This window comes from Quercus robur, chromosome 5 (genome assembly GCF_932294415.1).
Source record: "Quercus robur chromosome 5, dhQueRobu3.1, whole genome shotgun sequence".
NCBI lineage: Eukaryota > Viridiplantae > Streptophyta > Magnoliopsida > Fagales > Fagaceae > Quercus > Quercus robur.
The window spans coordinates 15349396-15373523 of record NC_065538.1 but is presented as its reverse complement, the minus strand read 5'-3'; the positions used below and the strand labels follow the sequence as shown (position 1 = coordinate 15373523).

General features: G+C 37.9%; 1 pseudogene; it reads left to right on the top strand.

Moving 5' to 3' along the window:
* Positions 1-23870, top strand: part of LOC126727871 (probable LRR receptor-like serine/threonine-protein kinase MEE39) — a 33088-nt pseudogene extending 9218 nt beyond the window's left edge.
* The last annotated feature ends 258 nt before the right edge of the window (positions 23871-24128 follow it).

The following is a 24128-nucleotide window of genomic DNA, read 5'->3' as shown; positions in this document are numbered from 1 at the left end:
TAGAAGAAACGAAAGAACACAATCCAAGAGACGTTATTAGCAAAGGGTGAGTTTCAAAATGTGATGAAAACCCTAAGAGCTAGATGGAAATGTCCAGAAAAAGACAATGAGAGATAATAATGACCCAATGTTGTCACAATATAGAGTAGATCAGAATATAACCACCGAAAAAAAACACACAATGAAGACACCAGACAAACAAATACCTAAACACAATCAAGAGATATATAAATATCATAGAGAGCACAAAATCCATGAGGAAAAGGCAATAACAGTGAAAAATGAAGAGTAGAGGACAAAACTCATACATTTCCTTGAAGATTGAGAAAATGGTGACAAAATAGTGGAAGATTTTAGATTTGACCACGGTGGCATTGAAATATAGAAATAGAGACCAGAAAATGAATAGTTACAGGATGCAAGAAGGAAAAAAAAATTAAGACCCTTTTTGAGAACAGAGCTTAAAAAGGACATCACTTTGCAAATCACGCGAGTTTTGCGACTGAGGTAAGTTGCCAGAAAATCGCCAGTTTCACCTGCCAAAACACGTTAAACCAAAAGTTTTGAAAAATTGCTAACTGTTTTTCATGACTGGAAGTCTCACTCGCGAGGGAGTCGCGAGTTGAGCCGCGAAAATCTCTGTGTACCCTCACGACTAGACCTTCCACTCGCAAACAAGTCGCCAAAAAAGACTCGCAAGCTCGCGACTGTGGCATGCGACTTGACTGACCTGCGACTGAGTCGCCAAAACAGGGCAACACTGTTTTTGAAATTTTCAAGTTTTAAGAGAACAAAATACTTTCCAAAAACAACTAAAACACTCAAAAATCTTTTTGTGTTTGAACCAAAAAAGATTGAGCATGTGAAAACACATTTTATCAAGTACAATCACACAAATGAATATGGCATTCATTGAACATAAACTTGTGTGTTGTGTGTAGATATCAACAATGAGATAGTCCTTAGTCTAATCTAAAGCTTCAATGATCAATTCAACCAAGACATACACAATTACCACTAGATCATGTGACCCATCTCAATTATAGAAGTATGCATATATGATCTCCCATAAGATTTGATTACATAATTTGGAGCTTTACATTTGACTCCATTTTCAATCATAACATTTGATCTTTTTGATCCTTTTGAAACAATCACCTCTCATTGTGAGAGTGATATTTGATATTTCACCTTGATGAGATAGCCTTTGGCTTTTTGAAGAATTATACACTTTATTTTTGGTCACTTTCCCTTTTTCCTAGTCAAATACTAGTATGTGCGACTGGCTTTTGCAACTCAATATCACTTTTCATTTGGAGATTTACATTTGGTGAGCTTTTTTTAGAAAAAACAAAAACCTAAAGAGTGGGAAGATATATAGGCACAAGTCTATGCATGTCTCAAGATCAACATAACCATTCACTAATCATTCATGACAAGTTTGAAGATCTATTTACAACAGTCACATAGATTTCAAGATTTCTTCCATAGTGATAAGAGTGCAAAGGAACAAGCTACACTTGTAAATGCACAAAGCCATTAGCACAAAGGTACAGTTTTGAGACAAAACTCAACAATGTCAATCAAACTTTTTGATTTTCTACTTTTTATATGGTTTTTGGATTTTTGACACATAAGAAGGAAAAGATTGATCAAAAGCAACAATGTAGAAACAACAAAAATAGACAAAGCAATAAACAACCAACAGAATCATGCTATACAAATAGCCAACAAAGTAGTGTGTGCCCCAATAAACAAAATAACACAATGTAAATATGTGAAGCACACATCACACAAGAGATTCAAGGAATTGTACCAACAACAATGGTCTTACGGAGGGATTCAAATCGTGGACCATCGAGAGGCTTGGTGAAGATGTCTGCCTTTTGATTGTCTGTGTGTATGAATTCAAGACACGCAACTCTTTCTTCTACCAAATCTCGAATGAAATGGTAGCGTATCTTTATATGTTTAGATTTTGAATGTTGGACCGGGTTCTTAGAAAGACTGATGGCACTGGTGTTATCACAGAAGACACACATTGTCTCTTGAGGAATTCCATGGTCATGGAGTAACTTCTTTATCCAAAGAAGCTGTATGCAGTAACTTCCAGTGGCTATGTACTCTGCTTCAGCGGTAGAGAGAGACACAAAATTTTGTTTCTTGCTCATCCACGAGACAAGATTGTTACTAAGGTAGAAGCAACCTCCTGAAGTACTCTTCCAATCGTCCACACTACCAGCCCAGTCAACATTTGAATACATGGCAAGGCAAGCATTTGAGTCTTTTGAATACCACAAACCATAGTCTGGAGTTCCATTGATATATCGAATAATTCGCTTAACCACAGTCAGGTTTATTCCTTTGGAGTAGCTTGATATCTAGCACAAACACCAATGCTGAATGCAATGTCCGGTCTACTAGCTGTAAGATAGAGTAAACTCCCAATGATACTCCTATACAAGGTAGTACTCACTTTCACTCCGGAAGAATCAATATTTAGTTTAGTAGACGAGCTCATGGGAGTGGAGGCATGTTTTTTGGAGTCTAGTCCAAACTTCTTAACAATGTTTCTAGCATACTTTTCTTGTGAAATGAATATGCCTTCCTTCTATTGTTTGACTTGAAGGCCCAAGAAAAATGTGAGTTCCCCCACCATACTCATCTCAAATTCTTTCTTCATCTCCTTAGAGCATTCAATAGCCCGATCTTCAATGATAGCCCCAAACACTATGTCATCAACATATACTTGTGCCACAAAGAGATAATCTTCATCATTTTTGACAAATAAAGTCCGATCGGCATATCCCCTTTTAAATCCTCTATCCAGGAGGTAATGTGTAAGCCGATCATACCAACATCTAGGAGCTTGTTTTAAGCCATAAAGGGCTTTCTTCAATCTCAACACATGATCAGGAAAGTGAGGATCCTCAAAGCCTCTTGGTTGTTCAACAAACACTTCTTCATTCAGGTATCCATTTAGAAATGCACATTTTACATCCATTTGATAGAGTTTAAAGTTCATAATGCATGCAATGGACATGAGAATTCGAATAGACTCAAGTCTTGCCATAGAAGCGAAGGATTCATCAAAGTCTACTCCTTCTACTTGAGTATATCCTTGAGCTACTAGCAGAGATTTATTCCGTATTATCTCTCCATCTTCATCGGTTCTGTTTTTGAATACCCATTTGTTGCCTATGACATGAACATTTTTAGGCCTTAGAGCAAGTTCCCACACATCATTTCTCACAAATTGATTCAGCTCTTCATGCATTGACTCAACCCAATTCTCATCTTGAAGAGCTTCTTCTACCCTTTTTGGCTCAAATTGAGCAAGGTAGCAATGGTATGTTACATAGTAGGCCAAAAGGATGTTTACTTTTCTGAGGCGAAGACCTTCATCTAGAGACCTTATAATGTTGCTTTCCGGATGGTTCTTAATCACTCTTAATGATGGCTTCTTTGATGTGGAGACTTCATCATTCCATGAGATGGGAGGATGAACTTCCGGAGGAGTGAGAGGACTTGATGTTCTAGACATTGATCTTGTTTCCATTCTTGGGTTCATGGGAGTTGATTCTTCTTCCGGTGTAGATCCTTCAACTTCTATATCAAGAGCTTCAACCTCAATATCGGGTTCTTTGGTGCTCGGCCCTTCTCCATTACTGTCTTAGTTCTCTTGTTGAAAACCCTATACGCCCGGCTAGTAGTAGAGTATCCAAGGAAAATACCTTTATCACTTTTTGCATCAAATTTCTCAAGGTTCTCCCGATCATTTAGAATATAACACTTGCTTCCAAACACTCGGAAGTACTTTACTCTGGGCTTCTTTCCATTCCAAATCTCATAGGTGGTCTTCTTTTTTCCCACTCGGAAGAATATTCTATTGCCAATGTGGCACGAGGTGTTCACAGCTTCTCCCCAAAACTTTTGAGGTATTTCCTTGTTTAGTAGCATAACTCTTGCCATTTCTTGAATCACCTGATTCTTTCTCTCTACCACTCCATTTTGTTGAGGAGTTTTAGGGGTTGAAAATTCCTTTTTGATTCCATTCTTTTCACAGAAAGACTCAAATCTTGCATTCTCAAATTCCTTCCTATGATCACTTCTTATCTTGGCAATAGGAACCCTTTTCTTGTTTTGTAGTTTCTTGCAAAGGATTTCCAACCTTTCACATGCTTCTGATTTTTCTCTAAGAAATTCAATCCAAGTGTATCTTGAGTGATCATCCACAATGACCATAATGTACCTCTTTCCTCCTAGACTTTCAGTTCTTGTAGGCCCCATTAGAACAACATGAAGTAACTTTAAACACCATGAAGTAGCAATCACATTCACCTTGTGATGGCTTGCCTTTGTTTGTTTTCCCATTTGGCATGCACCACAAATAGCCTTCTTCACCTTTCCAAACTTTAGAAGTCCTTTAACTGCTTCAAGTTTAAACACTTTAGCTACTTGTTTGAATTTCGGATGCCCAAATCTATGATGCCAAAGTTCCAACATGTCAACACGAGCACTTCTACATGAAATGGGTGCCGTAGGAACTACTCCATAGCAATTATCTGTAGTCCTATTTCCCTCCAAGACTTGAATCCCTTCTTCATTGATGATTAAGCATCCCTTCTTCGAGAATTGGACAAGGAAATCCTCATCACATATTTGAGTGATGCTTAAAAGATTTGCCTTCAGCCCTTTGATGTATAATACATCTTTCAATAGAGGTAATCCAGGTATCTCAATAGTCCCTTTACTGAGAACTTGAGCATGACTTCCATCACCAAAAGTCACATAGTCACCAACCTTCTTTTTGAGTGTCTTAAACAGTAATTTATCTCCTGTCATGTGACGAGAACACCCGCTGTCAAGATACCATAAGCATGAATTAAATACCTTCAATGAGGTGTACACAAATAAGCTCGAATGAGAAAAACATTCTTAACCTTCAAACAGAATTTTATCTTCAGTTTTCATGCTTCTATTAGATTGACATTTCATTTTCAGATTATCAATCTTCTCACACAACATTCTATTTTTTCTTTTGTACTTCTTAATCAAAGATTTAGATTCAGATATGCTATTGTGTAAGATGTGATTCTTATTTTCAAAATATTTCAGCATGTGAACAAATATCCTAGCATGTTTCTTTGTTTTTAATAAATCTAAGAGTTCATTGTTAGGACACCCTTCAAACATACTCATAGAGTCATTATAACAAACACTTAAATCACAATTCAGCATGGCCTTTTCCATAACAGCATCCATAACAAAGGGGTCTAGGATCGCACTTAGGTAATTAAACCACAACAAGTGCACCCGCTCTGATACCAATTGAAAGTTCAAATAGTATATAAAACACCCTTGACCATTTAGACCCCCAATTACAAAATAACAAATTCAAGCTTTATGACAAACAACTAGTGTGTGGAAAATGAACACAAGCTATAAACAGAATTGGTAAACAATCTATGCCAATTAAAATCACATCCACAGCAGAAAATAAAAGGCAAAGATAAAGGGAGGAGAGATGCAAACACAAGGACAACAAACGTTGTGTTATCGAAGAGGAAACTGAAGCCCTCGGCGTAAAACCTCTCCGCCGCTCTCCAAGCGGTAAGTAATCCACTAGAAAATGTAGTTGGGATACATGAACAGCAATAGACCCTCCAAGCCTAATCTACCCAGTGTACCTAAGCCCTCCAAGCTTCTTGCTCCAACGAGATTGTGCCGAAACTATTTCTTTTCTAGCTTCCCAGATTTCGCTACTTGACCATAACATCAACCAATGTAAATTGGTTTCTTTCTAACTGCTTCCTAGAACACCAAACAGCCTTCTCACACTGATAGATATGGTGAGAAAAGGTTTTGGTAAAAGGCCTCTCAAGGATTTAACAATGGAGAGGAAGAGAGTTGAAGAATTTGAAGAGTCTCTTATGTGAAGATTGTAGATGAATCAATCTTGTTTTACTCTAGGGTTTCTCTCTCAAAATTCTCTATGGAAGCTCTCTTTCTTTCGTGGGTATAAGGGGTATTTATACTAGGGTGAGAATGGAATGTGAAGAGTCAAGTTTTTCAAAACCGGGCTAGCTCGCGGCTTGACTGAGTCGCGAGATCCAGTCGTGAGATAACAGAACGGCCAGTTGCCCTATTTTATTCTGTAGTACTCCAGCTAGCATGACGTTTCAACTTCTGGCATGCCTGGCACGTGTGCAGCTTCTGGCAGCTTGCAGCCGTGAGTCACCTGCGAGATCTAGTCACGAGTCTCTGTTTTTCTTGCACACTCTTGAACATTTCATCACACTATCTCACTCACTACCCTTACAAAAATCCCACCTAAATACAGGGTTACTAATTGCTGAAATACAAGCAAATTTGGCACAGAATGAAGCCAACAAGATGGTTGATTAAATTCAACCTTATAGTATGTTTTCTTCCACACATGTCAATATTGTGCCTTCCTTTTCTTTTTCTTTTTTTTTTTTACTTACTTATTTGGATGCATATGAAAATGTTATAGTTGATGCCATCACAAATATCATGTCAACATACGAACTAAAAAGAAATTGGGAAGGTGATCCATGTCTCCCACAAGCATACTCATGGATTGGTTTACATTGTAGCTATGATAGTATTAACCCCCCTAGAATAAAATCCTTGTAAGTTTATTCGTTCGGATATGTGCTTCATGAATTGGGACTTTTTGCTTTTTAGTATCTCTTAATTAATATTTTGTGAAATGTAAATTGAATCAGGAACTTGTCTGCTAGTGGATTGACTGGAGTGATATCTGCTGATATATCAAATCTCATGATGTTAAAATATTTGTAAGTACTTGCAATTCACATAACAAAAATTTTAAAATCTGGTAATGAATACCAAATTTGGTTACAATTTTTATGACAACCAATGTGAAATGTAAGTAATTGGCCAATTTCAGGGATCTATTGGACAATAGCCTAACTGGATCAATACCAAAATTTCTTCTCAATTGCAATACTTGAGGGTCCTGTATGTTGAATTTTAGGATTGTTACTGCAAATTTATTTGTTAGAAGAGATATAAATTATATTCACTTTACCTTTGCAGAAACTTAGAAAGAAATCAGCTTATTGGTTCTGTAAGGTTGAATTTATTCAACCATCTAATTGGCTTTATTCCGTGCCAAATTTGCTTGTAATTCAGCATTTAGTAACCCTGTATTTAGGTGGGTTTGTTGTAAGGGTAGTGAGTGAGATAGAGTGAAGATTGCTCAAGAGTGTGCAAGAAAACAGAGTGTCGCGGCTGGGACTCGCGGGTGGACTCGCGGCTGCAAGCCGCCAGAAGCTGCACACGTGCCAAGCATGCTGGAAGATGAACAGTCATGCTAGCTGGAGCACTACAGGACAAAACAGGACAACTGGCCATACGGTTAACTCGCGACTGGATCTCGCGACTTGGTCAAGCCGCGAGGTCAAGCCGCGAGCCACCCCTGTTTTGCCAAAACCTGACGTTTCACATTCCTCTCCACTCTAGTATAAATACCCCTTTAACCCACGATTGAAAGAGAGCTTCCAGAGAGAAATTTGAGAGAGAAACCCTAAAGAAAAACAAGATTGTTTAACACACAATCCCTACCTTAGAGTCTCATCAAAATCCCTCACTCTCTTCCTCTCCATTGTCAAAACCTTGAGAGGCATTATACCAAACCTGGTTCTCACCATTATCATCTCTGTGAGACAGTCGTTTGGAGTTCTGGGAAGCAGTTAGGAAGGAGCCAATATTCATTGGTTGATGCTACGGTCTAGTAGCGGAATCCGGGAAGCTAGAAAAGAAAAAGGTTCGGCGCAACCTCGTTGGAGCAAGAAGCTTGGAGGGCTTAGGTGCACTGGATAGATTAGGCTTGGAGGGTCTATTGCTGTCCTTGTATCCCAACTGTATTTTCTAGTGGATTGATTACCGCTTGGAGGGTGGCGGAGAGGTTTTTCGCCGAGGTCTTCGGTTTCCTCTTCGATAACACATCGGGTGTTATCTTTGTGTTTGCATCTTCCTTCCTCTCTATCTCTGCCTTTACATTATCTGCTGTGGTTTTATTTTGTTATGGCTTAGATAGTTGTTTAACCAATTTCATATTATAGCATATGTTAAGTTTCCACACACTAGTTGTTTGACATATTGCTTGTGTTGGTTAAGTTGGTTTTTGGGGGTCTAAACGTTCAAAAGTGTTTTTGTACACGTTTTTGAACTTTCAATTGGTATCAGAGCGGGTACACTGCTGTTTGGTTTCATTACCATTGTGTGATCCTTGACTCCCTTTTGAGATGGATAGGTCTCAATCCCTTAATGCACCTCCATATTTTGATGGTAGTAATTATGCGTTTTGGAAGGTTCGTATGAGAGCCTTTTTGTGTTCTATTGATGAATCCGTGTGGGATGCTGTTGAGATTGGTTGGACCAAACCTGAGGCAGCCAAATCCACATGGGATAAGGCAGCCAAATTCACAGGATTTCTCACATTACCATTGCCAAAGATGCATGGGAGATTCTGGAAACAACTTATGAAGGCACGAAGAAAGTGAAAGACACCAAGTTACAAATGCTGACCACTCGGTTTGAGGAGCTTAAAATGAGTGAGGATGAGTCTTTTGACTCTTTCTATGGGAAGCTAAATGAGGTGGTTGTCAGTAAGTTTAACTTGGGGGAGAAAACGGAGGACTCAAGGATTGTAAGGAAGATCCTTCGATCATTGCCGGAAAGTTTTCGTGCTAAAGTGACAGCCATTGAAGAGAGCAAGGATCTAGACGACATCAAGGTACAGGAGCTGGTTAGTTCTCTGCTGACTTATGAGATGTCGTTGCCAAATCAACGGAAGAGTAAATCCCTTGCTCTAAAGACCATTAATGAGAAGGTGGAAGATCAAGACTCATCGGGAGAAGATGTGGTTGACAAAGATGTAGCCTACCTTGTCAAAAATTTCAGAAAGTTTTTGAAATTCAAAAATAATGGGAAATTTGATGATAAAAGAAAATTCCAAAATTCTGGAAGGGAGAAAAGGGATTTCAAAAAGAAAGATGGAAAAGAATCCCAATCCACACAAGGTGTCACTTGTTTTGAATATAACGGGCATGGACACTTTAAGAAGGAATGTCCGAATTATTTGAAATCGAAAGGCAAAGTGTATGCCACGACCTTGAGTGACTCAGACTCGTCTGACTTAGAATCTGAAGAGAGCTGTGATGGAGAGGGGAACTATTCAGCTTTCATGACTATTGCTCATGTTGAGTCTTCGGATGAGTTGAATCTACTTGTACGAGATCTTGGAGAACATAGTGATGAGGAGTCACTAGGAATTGTTGAAGAATCAGAAGCTGAAGAAGATGAAAGCACAGCAAATTTTCAAGAGAATTATAACTCACTCTTGGAGAAGTCGGGTGAATATACAAGGGTGGCCAAGGCTGCTGTGAGAAAAATGAAGAAGGCTGAGGAGGACTACAAAAGTCTCCTAATCCGGTATAGGGAGGCCAAATGCGAGATTGAAACACTGAATGGTGAGCTGTCCGAAGCTTACACTAAAGTGAGATTTCTTGAGAATGAGGTTGTGCAAGCAAATGCAAAAATAGAGAGGGTCACCACCAAGAAGCTAGATGATGTTATATCATCTCAAAAGAGCTTTTCAGACAAATCCGGACTGGGATATACCGGAGGAAGTAGTTCATCTGGAAATGTCACTAAAGAAGTGAAGTTTGTAAAGGCCAAAGATCCAGTTGTAGATGACCTTACTGGTGTGAAGCTTGAGGTGGAGGAGAAGAAGAATGTGGTGGACCAACGGATGCTGAATCATCGTAATCAGTCTGTGGGCAGGTCTGAATCTCGTGTCAAGTCACGTCCACGACCACAAAGAGGTCCTAGAGGAACGTATATGTGCCATTATTGCGGACTTCAAGGGCACACTCGACCAAATTGCCAAAAACTGAGAGCAAAGAACAGTGCAACTCCTCAAAGGTCAGGAGGACCCAGAATTGATAGGAGAACTTGGGCAGGTGATCAATCTAGAGAGCAAAATGGAGATCCCGGAATGATGAACGTGATGAAGATGATTGGTGCATTCACCAACTGCTTGGAAAGCTTCTCACGAAGGTTTGAAAGCCCTAACTCCCGTACCCAATCCTATAAGGAAATCACCCCAAACGCAAGTGACGTGTGGGTGAAAAGGGGTACTCATGCATAAGCATTACAACATGTCCATGCATTAATACTTCCTATGCTTTGTGACTATGTTTGTTTGGTATGCTTGTTGTTTTTGATTTTGGTTGTTTGATTATTCTCTTGTGAATATTTCTTAATTTTGTTTTATCATTCTTTTTGTTTCTTGTGTCAAAAATCCAAAATCACATAAAAAAATTAGAAAATCAAAAAGCTTGATTGACTTTGTTGAGTTTTGTCTCAAAACTTGTTTTGCCTTGTACCTTTGTGCTAATGGCTTTGTGCATTTTCGAGCATTGCTTGTTTTCATGCACTCATATCACTGTGGGAAAAATCTTGAAATCTATGTGATTGTTGTAAATAGATCTTCAAACTTGTCATGAATGATTAGTGAATGGTTATGTTGATCTTGAGACATGCATAGACTTGTGTCTATATATCTTCCCACTTTTTATTTTTGTTTTGCTAAAAAGAGCTCACCAAATGTAAATCTCCAAATGAAAAGAGATATTGAGCTGCAAAAGCCTGTCGCACATTCTAGTATTTGACTAGGAAAAAGGGTAAGCGACCTTATATTAAAAGTGAATGTTCATTCAAAAAGGCCAAAGGCCGGTTTTTCATAGAGAAATGTTATACATCCCTCTCACAATGAGAGATGATTGCCTCAAAAGATCAAAAAGATCAAATGTTATGATTGAAAGTGGAGTCAAATGAAAAGCTCCAAGTTATGTTATCAAGTTGTGTGGGAGGTCATATATACATATTTCTATAATTGAGATGGGTTACATGATCTAGTGCTAATTGTGTATGCCTTGGTTGAATTGATCATTGAAGCTTCACATTAGACAAAGGACTATCTCATTGTTGATATCCACACACAACACACAAGTTTATGTTCAATAAATGCCATATTCATTTGTGTGATTGTACTTGATAAAATGTGTTTTCTCATGCTCAATCTTTGTTAATTCAAGCACAAAAAGATTTTTGAGTGTTTTAGGTATTTTTGGAAAGTATTTTGTTTGAAAAATCTGAAAATTTCAAAAATACAGTTTTGCCCTGTTTTGGCGGCTCAGTCGCGGGTATGTCAAGTCGCGAGCCTCAGTCGCATCTTCACTGGTCATTTTTGGCGACTTGTTCGCGAGTGGAAGGTCCAGTCGCGAGGTTCACTAAGAGATTTTCGCGGCTCAGCTCGCGACTCACTTGCGGGTAGACCTTCCAGTCGCGAAAAACACTTAGAAAAATTTTTCAAAATTTTGTTCTTGAGTGCTTTGGCGGCTTGAGCTGGCGACTGTGTGGCGACTTAATCAAGTCGCGAAAATCGCTTGTTTTGCAGAAACAGGAGCAGTTTTTAAACCTCTTTCAGTTTTCCCTCGAACTTTTGTAACTGTTCATCTTCTCTTTAAACTGTTCTTCCTCCCACACACTTCGTGAATCCATTTTTTTTCAAACCCCTTTGGTGCTTCGTTTCTTATCCAAATCATCAAGAAAAGGTATGGGTTTTGCTTTCTCAATCTCATTTTCTTTTTCCTGCATATTTCTGTTACTGTTTGGTTTGGTATTGTATTCGTTATTCTTATCTCTATGTGAAATGGGTATGGAGTGTCTTGTGTGATATTGTTCTCACCTATTTTCATGCTGAGCAGTCACAATGTGTTTTTCATTGTTCTGATTTTTGCCTATTAGTGTTTCTGAGAATCTTTTATGAAATGGGTTTGGCGTCTATTTGACTTACTCATTACACTTGCTTGAGTATTGTATTTGGTGTTTGGTTTTGGGTCACTGAGTTGTTATGTTAACATAATGTATGTCTCTCATCCACGTGCTCCTGTGTGGATGTTTGGTTTCTTCACGATTGAAATATTTTCCCCATGTTCATGTCTCTGATGGAGTGATTTATGTTATCTGCTCTAACTGTTCAAATGCTGTATCTTATTGCATATCATGGTCATGTTAACCTGTCTCAAAGACAGTTTTTGTCAGTTGTGCTGTCTATCTTTGTCTGGGTGCACTTTCACCAAGTTTGATGCAAGTATTAGCTTGTGCTTCTGTGTATTGTTGGAAGTTTTGGTTGGGTCTGCACTATCTTCAGTTTGTGTTTATATATTGAAATATTGTTTACACTGAAGCTTGTTGACAATCTTTTTGTGGGGTATTGTTGCTTGGTTCTTTTCTGTTGGCCTGTTCTCTTGCAGATGTCTCGTCGATCTTCCAGGGGTAAAGACATTGTTGCTGACGAACCAGCAACACCAGTTGCTAAAAGGACTCGTCTATCATCTCAGGCATCTCAAGATCCAAATGAGGATAGATTCAGAGTTCCCCTTAACTCACACGCCTACTCAAATGTGTTTGACAAGTCAACCACTATAGTGGAACGGGTAGTAGAGTTCAACACCTTAGGGACTACTTTCATCCCTCGAATCTTTGAGAAACGAGACTGGGCAAACTTGTTCGGAAACTTTGATGATCCAATGGATGAGCTGGTCAAAGAATGCTTCTCCAATGCAACTGATCTTGGACCTAACCTCATTTTCTGGGTCAGAGGAACAGAGTTTTGTGTTACCCCAGACTCCATCGCAGATCTTCTCGGCATCACCAGACCTCAGAATGTGAATTTAACTCCCTATGATGAACGAAATCCAGAGGTTGGAGAAATTTTACAAATCCTAGGACACGATCATGAGGTATCCAGTGCAGGAACTTCCATCAGCACCGCAAAGTTTGCACCTGAGCTGACCACACTGAAGTTGATCATGTTCACCAATCTCTACCCACTGTCCAACACTACATTCATCAATCTTGGGAGAGCTATATTTCTGTGTGACCTCATTACAGGAGCCCCCATTGATATATGTGCTCACATCTACTACAACTTGAGGAAGACCGCATGTCGATCTACAGCTCGAGAAATCATTCCATTTTGCAGTCTTGTCATGAAACTCATTCTTAGTGCAGGCATTATTCCTCCTGCAGATGGTAAAATGTTGACTCGTCAACATCCCATTTCCTTGTTCACTCTTCAAGCGAGCAGAAGTCACTCCTCTAAATCACCAAGAAGTGCTCACATCTCTCCGGTTACTTCATCTACCCCTGACTCAGAGACACCTGCACATACCACATCTGCATCGCGTGATGTTCCTGAAGCTTCACCGACTGGTATTCCGCAAGCACAAACTGCTTCTCATACTGACAGAGTTGGCAGTGTACTTGAGCATATTCAGAAATGCGTTAATGAGCTTGTGGCACTTCTCTACTCCACAAACAACCATGTCCAAATGCGCCTCGAGACTATGGAGAATCAGCTAGATGAGATTCAACGAAAGTTGGACGAGAGTCTTTAGCTATTCCTGACAAAAAGGGGGAGAGCATTCAGTAAGGGGGAGAAAAGTTCAAAGGGAAGTGTGCACAGTGATAGAGGGAGTACACACATACTTTTGTCATACTTTTGTTTTTAGTCTTATCTTCTAAACTTATGGTTTTTATGGTTTTGATACACTGTGTTTTGGTGTATAGATGTTCCTAACTCTTAACTTATAATCTTGGTTTAAACTTTGATATATGTTGTTGATGTTATTCAGGTATTTGTTGGTTTGTACCCATGTGCTTTTGTAAGCTTTTAGGGTTAATGTTTTATGCATAGTTTGTAGGCTTTATGGTATGTACCTTGCTTAAGTGCAGCCTTTATGCTATGTTGAAATCAGTACTTTAATCTAAATGTTCTGCATTTTGGTTTATGTACTGTCACTCTTGTGCCCTTGTAGGATTGTTCCTAGATGCATATGCCTTGTGTACTATGCATTGGTTGAGTGTTGAGCATACAAGTGTCTTGCCTTGTGCTTGTTAACTTGTATGTCCTTGTGTTCATTCCAAGTGTGAATGAGCACTGTGATCACTACCTTGTGGTGTTCACTTGGTTGATCAAGCCATGGTTTGTTTATTAACTCCATCTTTGCTTGATCTCATATTGCCTGTTTCATATGCATTTATAATTTTCTGCTTACAATGATCATGGTGTATTGTTGTGTTTCAGGAGTTTATGTTCATATGATTCAAGTGCTTCACAGCTTCTAGAGTTAGGTGTGAGTGAGTTTTGTTCAATTGTTCCCAACTCACATGTTAAGTCTAGAGTCTGTTTTAGGGTTTTGTCACGAAATAGCCAAAGGGGGAGATTGTAAGGTTGAATTTATTCAACCATCTAATTGGCTTTATTCCGTGCCAAATTTGCTTGTAATTCAGCATTTAGTAACCCTGTATTTAGGTGGGTTTGTTGTAAGGGTAGTGAGTGAGATAGAGTGAAGATTGCTCAAGAGTGTGCAAGAAAACAGAGTGTCGAGGCTGGGACTCGCGGGTGGACTCGCGGCTGCAAGCCGCCAGAAGCTGCACACGTGCCAAGCATGCTGGAAGATGAACAGTCATGCTAGCTGGAGCACTACAGGACAACTGGCCATACGGTTAACTCGCGACTGGATCTCGCGACTTGGTCAAGCCGCGAGGTCAAGCCGCGAGCCACCCCTGTTTTGCCAAAACCTGACGTTTCACATTCCTCTCCACTCCAGTATAAATACCCATTTAACCCACGATTGAAAGAGAGCTTCCAGAGAGAATTTTGAGAGAGAAACCCTAAAGAAAAACAAGATTGTTTCACACACAATCCCTACCTTAGAGTCTCATCAAAATCCCTCACTCTCTTCCTCTCCATTGTCAAAACCTTGAGAGGCATTATACCAAACCTGGTTCTCACCATTATCATCTCTGTGAGACAGTCGTTTGGAGTTCTGGGAAGCAGTTAGGAAGGAGCCAATATTCATTGGTTGATGCTACGGTCTAGTAGCGTAATCCGGGAAGTTAGAAAAGAAAAAGGTTCAGCGCAACCTCGTTGGAGCAAGAAGCTTGGAGGGCTTAGGTGCACTGGGTAGATTAGGCTTGGAGGGTCTATTGCTGTCCTTGTATCCCAACTGTATTTTCTAGTGGATTGATTACCGCTTGGAGGGCGGCGGAGAGGTTTTTCGCCGAGGTCTTCGGTTTCCTCTTCGATAACACATCGGGTGTTATCTTTGTGTTTGCATCTTCCTTCCTCTCTATCTCTGCCTTTACATTATCTGCTGTGGTTTTATTTTGTTATGGCTTAGATAGTTGTTGAACCAATTTCATATTATAGCATATGTTAAGTTTCCGCACACTAGTTGTTTGACATATTGCTTGTGTTGGTTAAGTTGGTTTTTAGGGGTCTAAACTTTCAAAAGTGTTTTTGTACACGTTTTTGAACTTTCAGGTTCTGTTCCAGCTAACCTCATAGAAAGATCAAACAATGGTACACTATTATTGCGGTATGATTTTTGTTGAAAATATTAACACTTCATTTTTATAATTTTCCTTCATATTACATGAACTCTTCTAGAAAAGATTGAAGAGAGAGAGGGAGAGGGAGAGAGAGAGAGATTTCAATGTGTTAATTAAAATTTCATTGACATCCCTTTTATTAATCTAGTGTGGATGAAAATTCAAATCTTTGTGGATCTGGATCATGCAAAAAGAAGAACAATATTGTTATTCCAATATCAGTCATTCTCTTATTCATTGTTGCGGCTGTCATGTGGGGGCTTTGGAGATATCAGAAATATAAGAATATAGGTTAAAAATTTTATATAAAAAGATGCATATTCATTTTAAACTAAGAATAAAATCTCCTCACTTGTGCTTATAATGCTAATGATGTTTGCAATTACGATAGTAGAAACAAAATCCAACATAGAGAAATTCTATAGACAAAAAAATAAAATAAAAAATGATATTGTTGATGTGGAAGATTGTAAGTGGCAAGTAAAAAAATAGTGTTAGTAGTGGACCCAAATAAGAATTAATAAAAACTTGTCAATTCAACTGTTGTGAATTTTTTGTGCATATAGTATTACTCATATATATAGGCATGTCCTACCAATAGTAGTACTAGTACAATATAATATATGACCCAACGTAGCTTGGGCCTAGGGGAGACATAATCTAACATTAGCAACATACTTTAATCGTCACATGATGAAAGTTATTTTAATTGAATTACACAACAAGAAAATCTAACACATTTTATTTATTGATGCAGGTAAGAATGCTAATATCCTGGGTTGGGAAGCAAGGCTTAATATAGCAATGGAAGCAGCACAAGGTTATTGATGAGCTAATGAGTTTATTTGCTGATTGTTTTTTAATAGTGCTTCATCTATTCTAAAAATGATTTTTTTACTGTGAAATGTAGGATTGGAATATTTACACAATGGTTGTAAACCACCTATAATCCATAGAGATGTGAAGACTACAAATATCTTGTTGAATGAAAATTTTAATGCCAAACTAGCCAATTTTGGTCTATCCAAAATTTTCCCAGCTGATGGCACTCATGTCTCAATGATAGGTGTTGCTGGCACCCTTGGATACCTTGACCCTGAGTAAGTATGTTTATTTATTTTTACGTAGTTTACCTATCATCTTCAAAATTGTTTTGTAAAATACAATAATAGTATTATTTAAATCCACAAGCATGTGACCATTTCTAAATGGAAAGGGAAACGAAGCCCTTTTCCAGTTAATATGAATGGGAATTGAATGCTCGAAAATGTGTGAAAAAACAAGAGTCATTTAGACCCCCAAATTAAAGTTACGGCTCAATTGATTTTACTCTAACATAATACTAAGTGTAGAATAAAGTAAATTCGAGCGGATAAACAAACAAGCTACTCTAACCCATAAACATTATAACATAGCAATAAAATGAAAGGTAAAAGACTAGGGAAGAAGAAAGCAAACACAAGATAACACGCCGATGTGTTATCAAAGAGGAAACCGAAGAACTCGGCGAAAAGCCTCTCTGCCGCCTTCCAAGCGAGAATCGATCCACTAGACAATTAGTTGGGATACATGGGTTAGCAAGAGACCCTCCAAGCCTAATCTATTTGATGTACCTAAGTCCTCCAAACTCCCACTCCAACAACGCTTCTCAAAACCATGTCTTGACTAGCTCTCCAGATCCCACAACAAGCTCCATGTTGCATCAGCCATCCTTGGCTTTTTCCAATGCTTCCTAGTAGCACCAAAATCTCACTAAATACTTTGAAAAGGTGTGGTAAGTGTTCGAGCTATCAACCTCTCAAGGATATAAAAATAGAGAGATAGAAGTTGAGAAAAATCCACAAGCAATTGTGTAGAAGATTGTGGGCATAACAATCTCTAACTCTCAATGTTTATGGCTAGGGTTTTCTCTCTGAAGCACTCCTCAACTTTTGTGGGTAATGTGGGTATATATAGAGTGGGTACAGAAAGTGTGTATCAGATAGCACAATCTGGCAAAATAGAATGTTTTGCGAGTGTCTTGCAGGAAGGCCTTACCTGCGAGCTACTAGCGAAACACAACTATCTCCATCTATCCTGACTCTTCGCATTCCAGTCATGTATAGGGCACATGCATCATTTCACGAGATGCTTAGTCGCGAGATATTCGCGAAAACTTTTCTGTCTTCAATTGCTTGAGTCTTCACACACGCTTTCTCTCTATCACACAACCCTTACAATTAAATCCCACAATAATTACAGGGTACAAAAGATTGAACATAATTACAATCAAATTTGGCACGGAATTAAAGCCAACAAAACATATAGTTGTAAATTACAACTTTACAATCTCCCTTTTTGGCTATTCCGTGACAAAACCTCTAAAACAAAATTTAGACTTAAACATGAGTTTGGGAATAGTGGCAAAACTCACTCACACCTAATCTAGAAGCTGTGAAGCACTTGTACATATATACCTGTAACCTAAAACACTTGCACACAAACAAAACTTTCATCAAGCTTATGACAAGTTGAATACATGGTACGTACATGAGCAAGTAAAGTACGATCAAGTTTGTAAACACTATAAAACATATAAGCATATGTTGATCAAACAAGAACAGTCATTAAAGAAGGACTACAATGAACATTTTACTAATAAATGCTTATCCGAACATGCAATGCAATGAAGACCAACCACAATGATCAATTGCATGTCTAACATGCAACCAATGCAAAATACATGAAGTATATGCATTTAGGATACAAGATCCTACCAGGGTACAAGTGTGAGGTACTAAAGACATATTAGCAATATCTTAAAAGCACAAAAAAATGCTACAAAGCATTGAGATAAATACAACTACTGAATATAAGACTAAAATTAAGAACAACATACTAAAGCTTAAAGAAAGCAATAAAAACAACTATCCAAGAGTATATGACCAAAAAAAATGGTCTGTGTCAGCTTTTTCTTATCCTCTTGAGCTCACAAAACTCCCTTTTTCACTATGCACACTTTCCTTCTAGAGATGCTCTCCCCCTTACTGTATGCTATCGTCCAATCTATACAGTCTATACACAGAGATTGCTTTCCCACTTTTTGGCACGAATAGCTAAAGGCTCTCCTCTAACTTGTGTTGAATCTCATTTGGCTGTGTCTCAATTTCAGTGAGATGCATTTGAACTTGGTTGTTTGTGGAGTAGATGGCATTTGCAAGTCCTAAAACATGCTCATGTAAATTTTCAACCAGAATAGTGAACCGGTCGGTGTGAGAACTAGATTGTGATGGCTGAGTGCTAGCTATCTAAGGCTCAGGAATGTAAGGAGATATAGTCTCAATATGTCCAGGGGTAGTGTGAGCAGTTGAGCCATGACCTGAGTGATTAACATGTTGAACAGATTCACTCTTTTATGTTGTGACAAATTTTGCTTTTATCACTCAGTCGAAGAATGACTTGATTAGACTTCTGTAGAAACAGATTCACAACAAAAAGGAACAAGTGCAAAAACACAGAAACAGAACACAAAACTTGATTAGATTCAAGTTAGTCCAAAACAAAAAGTAAAAATCTTAAAACAGAGTATAACCAACTCAAAATAGAGCAAACAAACTGAAAACAACATGCTATAAGTGTTAAAACATGTAAACAGAGGCATAATGCATTAAGTACATGACTGTGCATGTGTGTGTCTGTGTTGTGCATGTGCTGACGCAAGTGAGTGTAGTAGGAGGTGCATGGGGTGCGCCAAGAGGATGCCTAGTGTGTGCATAGTGTGTGCATGGCATGACACTGAGGCACAAAAAAATTAAAGTGTGTAAAATACACTCCCATTGATCAAAACATGTCTAGCATGTTCAATCGAAAGGAAACCCAAGCAAAGGGACTTACTTGAGTCCAATTCAACACAAGAATGTCACTAGGACATTCTGTCAAACACCTAACATGCAACAGTACATAACACCTATGGAAAATGCATGAACATGATGAAAATTTGCCCTAATACATGTTTAATTTGCCACATGGGGCCAACACAGATACAAACACATTAAATGGGACTCAACCCAATTAAAATTTTGAAAAAACTTTGCACAAAATTAAGAACCCCAACCCAGTTTTTGAAAATCCCCAATTTTTAAAACCCTAAGCTATAATCCGCAAAATCTAAGACAAAAGTGAAAACAATGTTTAGGAAAAAATGCACTGAAGTGATTTTGCAGAGATTTTTGCTTAAAAATGATGGGGTTTGAGTGAAAAATGATTTTGGATTGAGAGGGGTTCGAGAGAGGCAATGCGAGGGAAAAACAAAGTGTTTGAAAAAACCGTCACATTTGCTATATAAAATTGGAAACACGCATTTTTCACAGGTTAGGCAGTTGCAATATTAGTCATGAGACACACTGAAGCTTTTGCGAAAAGCTTTTAGTTGTGAAACAGTTGCGAGACAATTGTGATAGCCTCTGTATGAAATTGAAAAATTTCCAGATTTTACCTAAAAACATTTCGCGAGAAGAGTTTAGTCACGAAATACTCATGAGGCAATAGCGAGACTCTTTGTATGAAAATGTGACTTTGTAATTTCCCTTAAGCACATTTTGCAGATAGCTCTAAGTCGCCAGCTTCTCGCAAAATAGCCTCTAAACCAGTTTTTGAAGAAAAACACAAAAATGCATTTTGAACAAAAACTAAAAGCATGAAAGTATAAAATCACCTTCAGAAACATATAAAACACAAAAAAAATTTTTAGGTTTGATCGACAAGTGATTGAGCATCCACAACACATTTGAACATGTACAATCACACAAATGAGATAAGCATTAATTGAATCAAAGTCTTGTGTGTTGTGGGTGAGTATCAAATGTGGAATAGTCCTTAGACCAGAGTGAAGTTTTAATGATCAATTTAATCAAGTCATACACAACTAGTACTCAGTCAAGTTGACTATCTCAATTATAGAAATGACCATATATGACCTCCCACAAGAGAATGATTACAAAACTTAGAAGCTTTCCATTTGGCTTTTGCATAAATTATAACATTTGATCCTTTTTTGGATAATACATCTCTTTTTAAGATCGGTGCTTGAAATTTTTTATATTTCAACATTGAGAGTTAGTCATTGGCATTTTGAGCACCGTACATTTCAATACAAGAGTCGCTTTCCCTTTTTCCTAGTCAAATACTGGTATTTACTACAGGCTTTTGTAGCTCATAATCTCTTTTCCATTTTGAGATTTACATTTGATGATCTCTATTGCAAAAACATAAAAAATAAAGGTGGGAAGATATATAGGCACAAGTCTATGCAAGTATCAAGACTATCAAGACTATTGACCAATCATTCATGACAAGCTTGAAGATCTATTTACAACAATCACCCATAGTTTTCAAGATTTCTCCCACAAAGATATATGTGCATACATAACAAGCCAAGCTCGTAAATGCACTACGCCATAAGTACGAAGATACTAGGCTAAACTCACATCTAATATACACAACACAAGCTATCAAATTTTTTGAAATTTTTTCAATTTTCATGGGTTTTTGAATTTTGAACACAAAAAAACAGAACAAGTAAAGTAAGATCAACAAAAAACAAAACAATGCATATAAAGAGATGCATGATGCACAAATGCATGAAAGGTCCTACAAAAATCGAAAAAATTAGAACAAGGACCAAAAAAGTAAAAGCTCAATCATAGGAACCCTTTCTCATCCAAACGGAATGATTGCTTAGAATTAGTGTCTCATGAGAAGTGAGACAAGGGTTGGAAGAATGATAACCAGAGATGCACATAGACAAGGAGGTAAGAACATCAAAAACTTTTTTCAATAACTTACCATTTTCCCCCATAACCGGTTTAGCTTTCATAGCACAACTTCCAAGAAACTCAACTTTCTCTTTTCTTTTGATTCTTTCAAGAGCTTGAAACTTAGAGCAATGCGGTCTTAGATGACCAAAGGCACCACAATAGTGACAAACAATGTGTTTAGGCCCACTAGGCTTTTTGGGAAGAAATCTAGCAACATGATTTTGTTCTCTCTTCAACATTGAGGTCTTATGTGACCAATCACATTGCAATGGTGGCAAGTTGGAATAAGCTTAGATTCATCCAAAACCTTAGGTTGAGACCTCAACAGAGGCTTTAGCTTAAGAGCCTTTCTCTTCACTTTTTGGTTTCTTTTGTGTGGAGGAATGTACATCGATTTGTCTTTAGAGGTAGAACACACAATAGGCACAAAATTGGGTACCACAACATGATTGCAACAAATATTTTCATCATTTTTAGTAATAGGTTCAGCAATCAAATACTTGGCATGCATCTTAAGAGATTCATTCACACTTAAGATCATCAACAAGTTTGTTAGACAAAACAAGTTTAGCATCCAAGTCCATATTTAAACATTCAAACTCTTTTAGCATTTCAAGAGAATTTTCAGAAAGCTTCTTCTACTTTTCAACCAATTCATTGGATTCATTGAGCTTAGCAATCAAATCATCCTTTTTCAATGAAACTTGCTCAAATTCTTATGAAACTTCTTAGCGTCTTTCTTCAAGAGTTTGATGTTGGGAATATCAACAACACCTAAAGATTAATGCAACATGGCATCATAATCATGATGATATAGTAGCATTTTCACAAACATATGGCATGCTACAATCATCAACATCCATAGAAGCATACAAAACACTATCCATTGCAAAACACACAAGGAGTCAAGGATCACACTTAGGTAATGAAACCAAATCAAGTATACCCTCTCTAATACCAATTGAATGTGTGAAAATGTGTGAAAACACAAGAGCTATTTAGACCCCCAAATTAAAGTTACGACTCGATTGATACTAAGTACGGAATAGACCTAAAGATTTTACTCTAACTTAATACTAAGTACGAAATAGAGTAAATGTGAGCAGATAAACAAACAAGCTACTCTAACCCGTAAACATTATAACACAGCAGTAAAATAAAATGTAAAAGAGTAGGGAAGAAGAATGCAAACACAAGATAACATGTCCATGTGTTATCAAAGAGGAAACCAAAGAACTCGGAGAAAAACCTCTCCACTGCCCTCCAAGCGGTAATTGATCCACTAGACAATCAATTGGGATACATGGGTTAGCAAGAAACCCTCCAAGCCTAATCTACCCGACGTACCTAAGCTCTCCAAGCTCCTACTCTAACAAGGCTTCTCGAAACCGTGTCTTGACTAGCTCTTCGGATCCCATAACAAGCTCCATGTTGCATCTTCCATCCTTGGCTTCTTCCAATGCTTCCTAGCAGCACCAAAGCCTCACTGAACACTCTAAAAGGGTGTGGTAAGTGTTTGGGCTATCAACCTCTCAAGAATATGAAAATGGAGAGGTAGGAGTTGAGAAAAATCCACAAGCAATTGTGTAGAAGATTGTGGGTATAACAATCTCTAACTCTCAAGGTTTGTGGCTAGGGTTTTCTCTTTGAATCACTCCTCAACTTTTATGGGTAATGTAGGTATATATAGTGTAGGTACAGAAAGTGTGTATCAGATAGCATGGTCTGGCAAAACAAAATATTTCATGAGTGTCTCGTGGGAAGGCCTTACATGCGAGCTACTCGCAAAACACAGCTGTCTACATCTGTCCTGACTTTTCGCATTCCAGTCATGTGCAAGGCACATGCATCATTTTGCGGGATGCTTAGTCACGAGATACCCACGAAAACTCTTCTGTCTTCAATTGCTTGAGTCTTCACACTCTCTCTCTCTATCACACAACCCTTACAATTAAATCCCACAATAAATACAAGGTACAAAGATTGAACATAATTACAATCAAATTTGGAATGGAATTAAAGCCAAAAAAACATATAGTTGTAAATTACAACTTTACAGGAGTCACTTGAAAATTGATCTTGTTAAAACAAAAGATGAAAAAAAAAAATGAAGAAGAATAAAAAAGTATGACATGCATTTGCTTGTAGGTACTCCATTTCGTATAGGCTGACTGAGAAAAGCGATATTATGGCTTTGGGGTTGTTCTTTTGGAGATAATCACAAGTCGACCCACGATTGAAAGATCCTATGAAAACACTCCCATAAGCCAATGGGTGAGAATGATGCCTGATAGAGGAGATATTCAAAATATTGTTGATCCAAGGTTGGGTGGAGATTTCAACATTAACTTTGCTTGGAAAGCTGTTGAAATAGCAATGGCTTGTGTGTCCACCACCTCCAGTAATAGGCCACCACTGAGTGAGGTGGTAGTGAGACTAAAAGAATGTTTGACATCTGAAATAATTAAAAGGGAGAATTTCGAGGGTGAATCAAATTATTCAATTGATAATGTCAATATGAATACGATTAAGGAATCCAATCCTTTAGCCAGGTAAGTTGTTGTCCAAAAATGAGAATCATGTATTTGATCTTTAACGGCTTTTGAAAATTTTTGGGTACAATCGTTTAAGTGGTTTACATTACATTCTCCAATTAAACAATGAATTATAAATACTATATTTTTCCTTTTTAAGAGGAAAATTTTTAATGTAGATATATATTTGATATTAATTCAAAAACTTAATTAATTCTACACCTTAGGAATTATTGCTAAGCTGTATTGTTTGCTTTATTTTAAAAGAAGTACTACATTG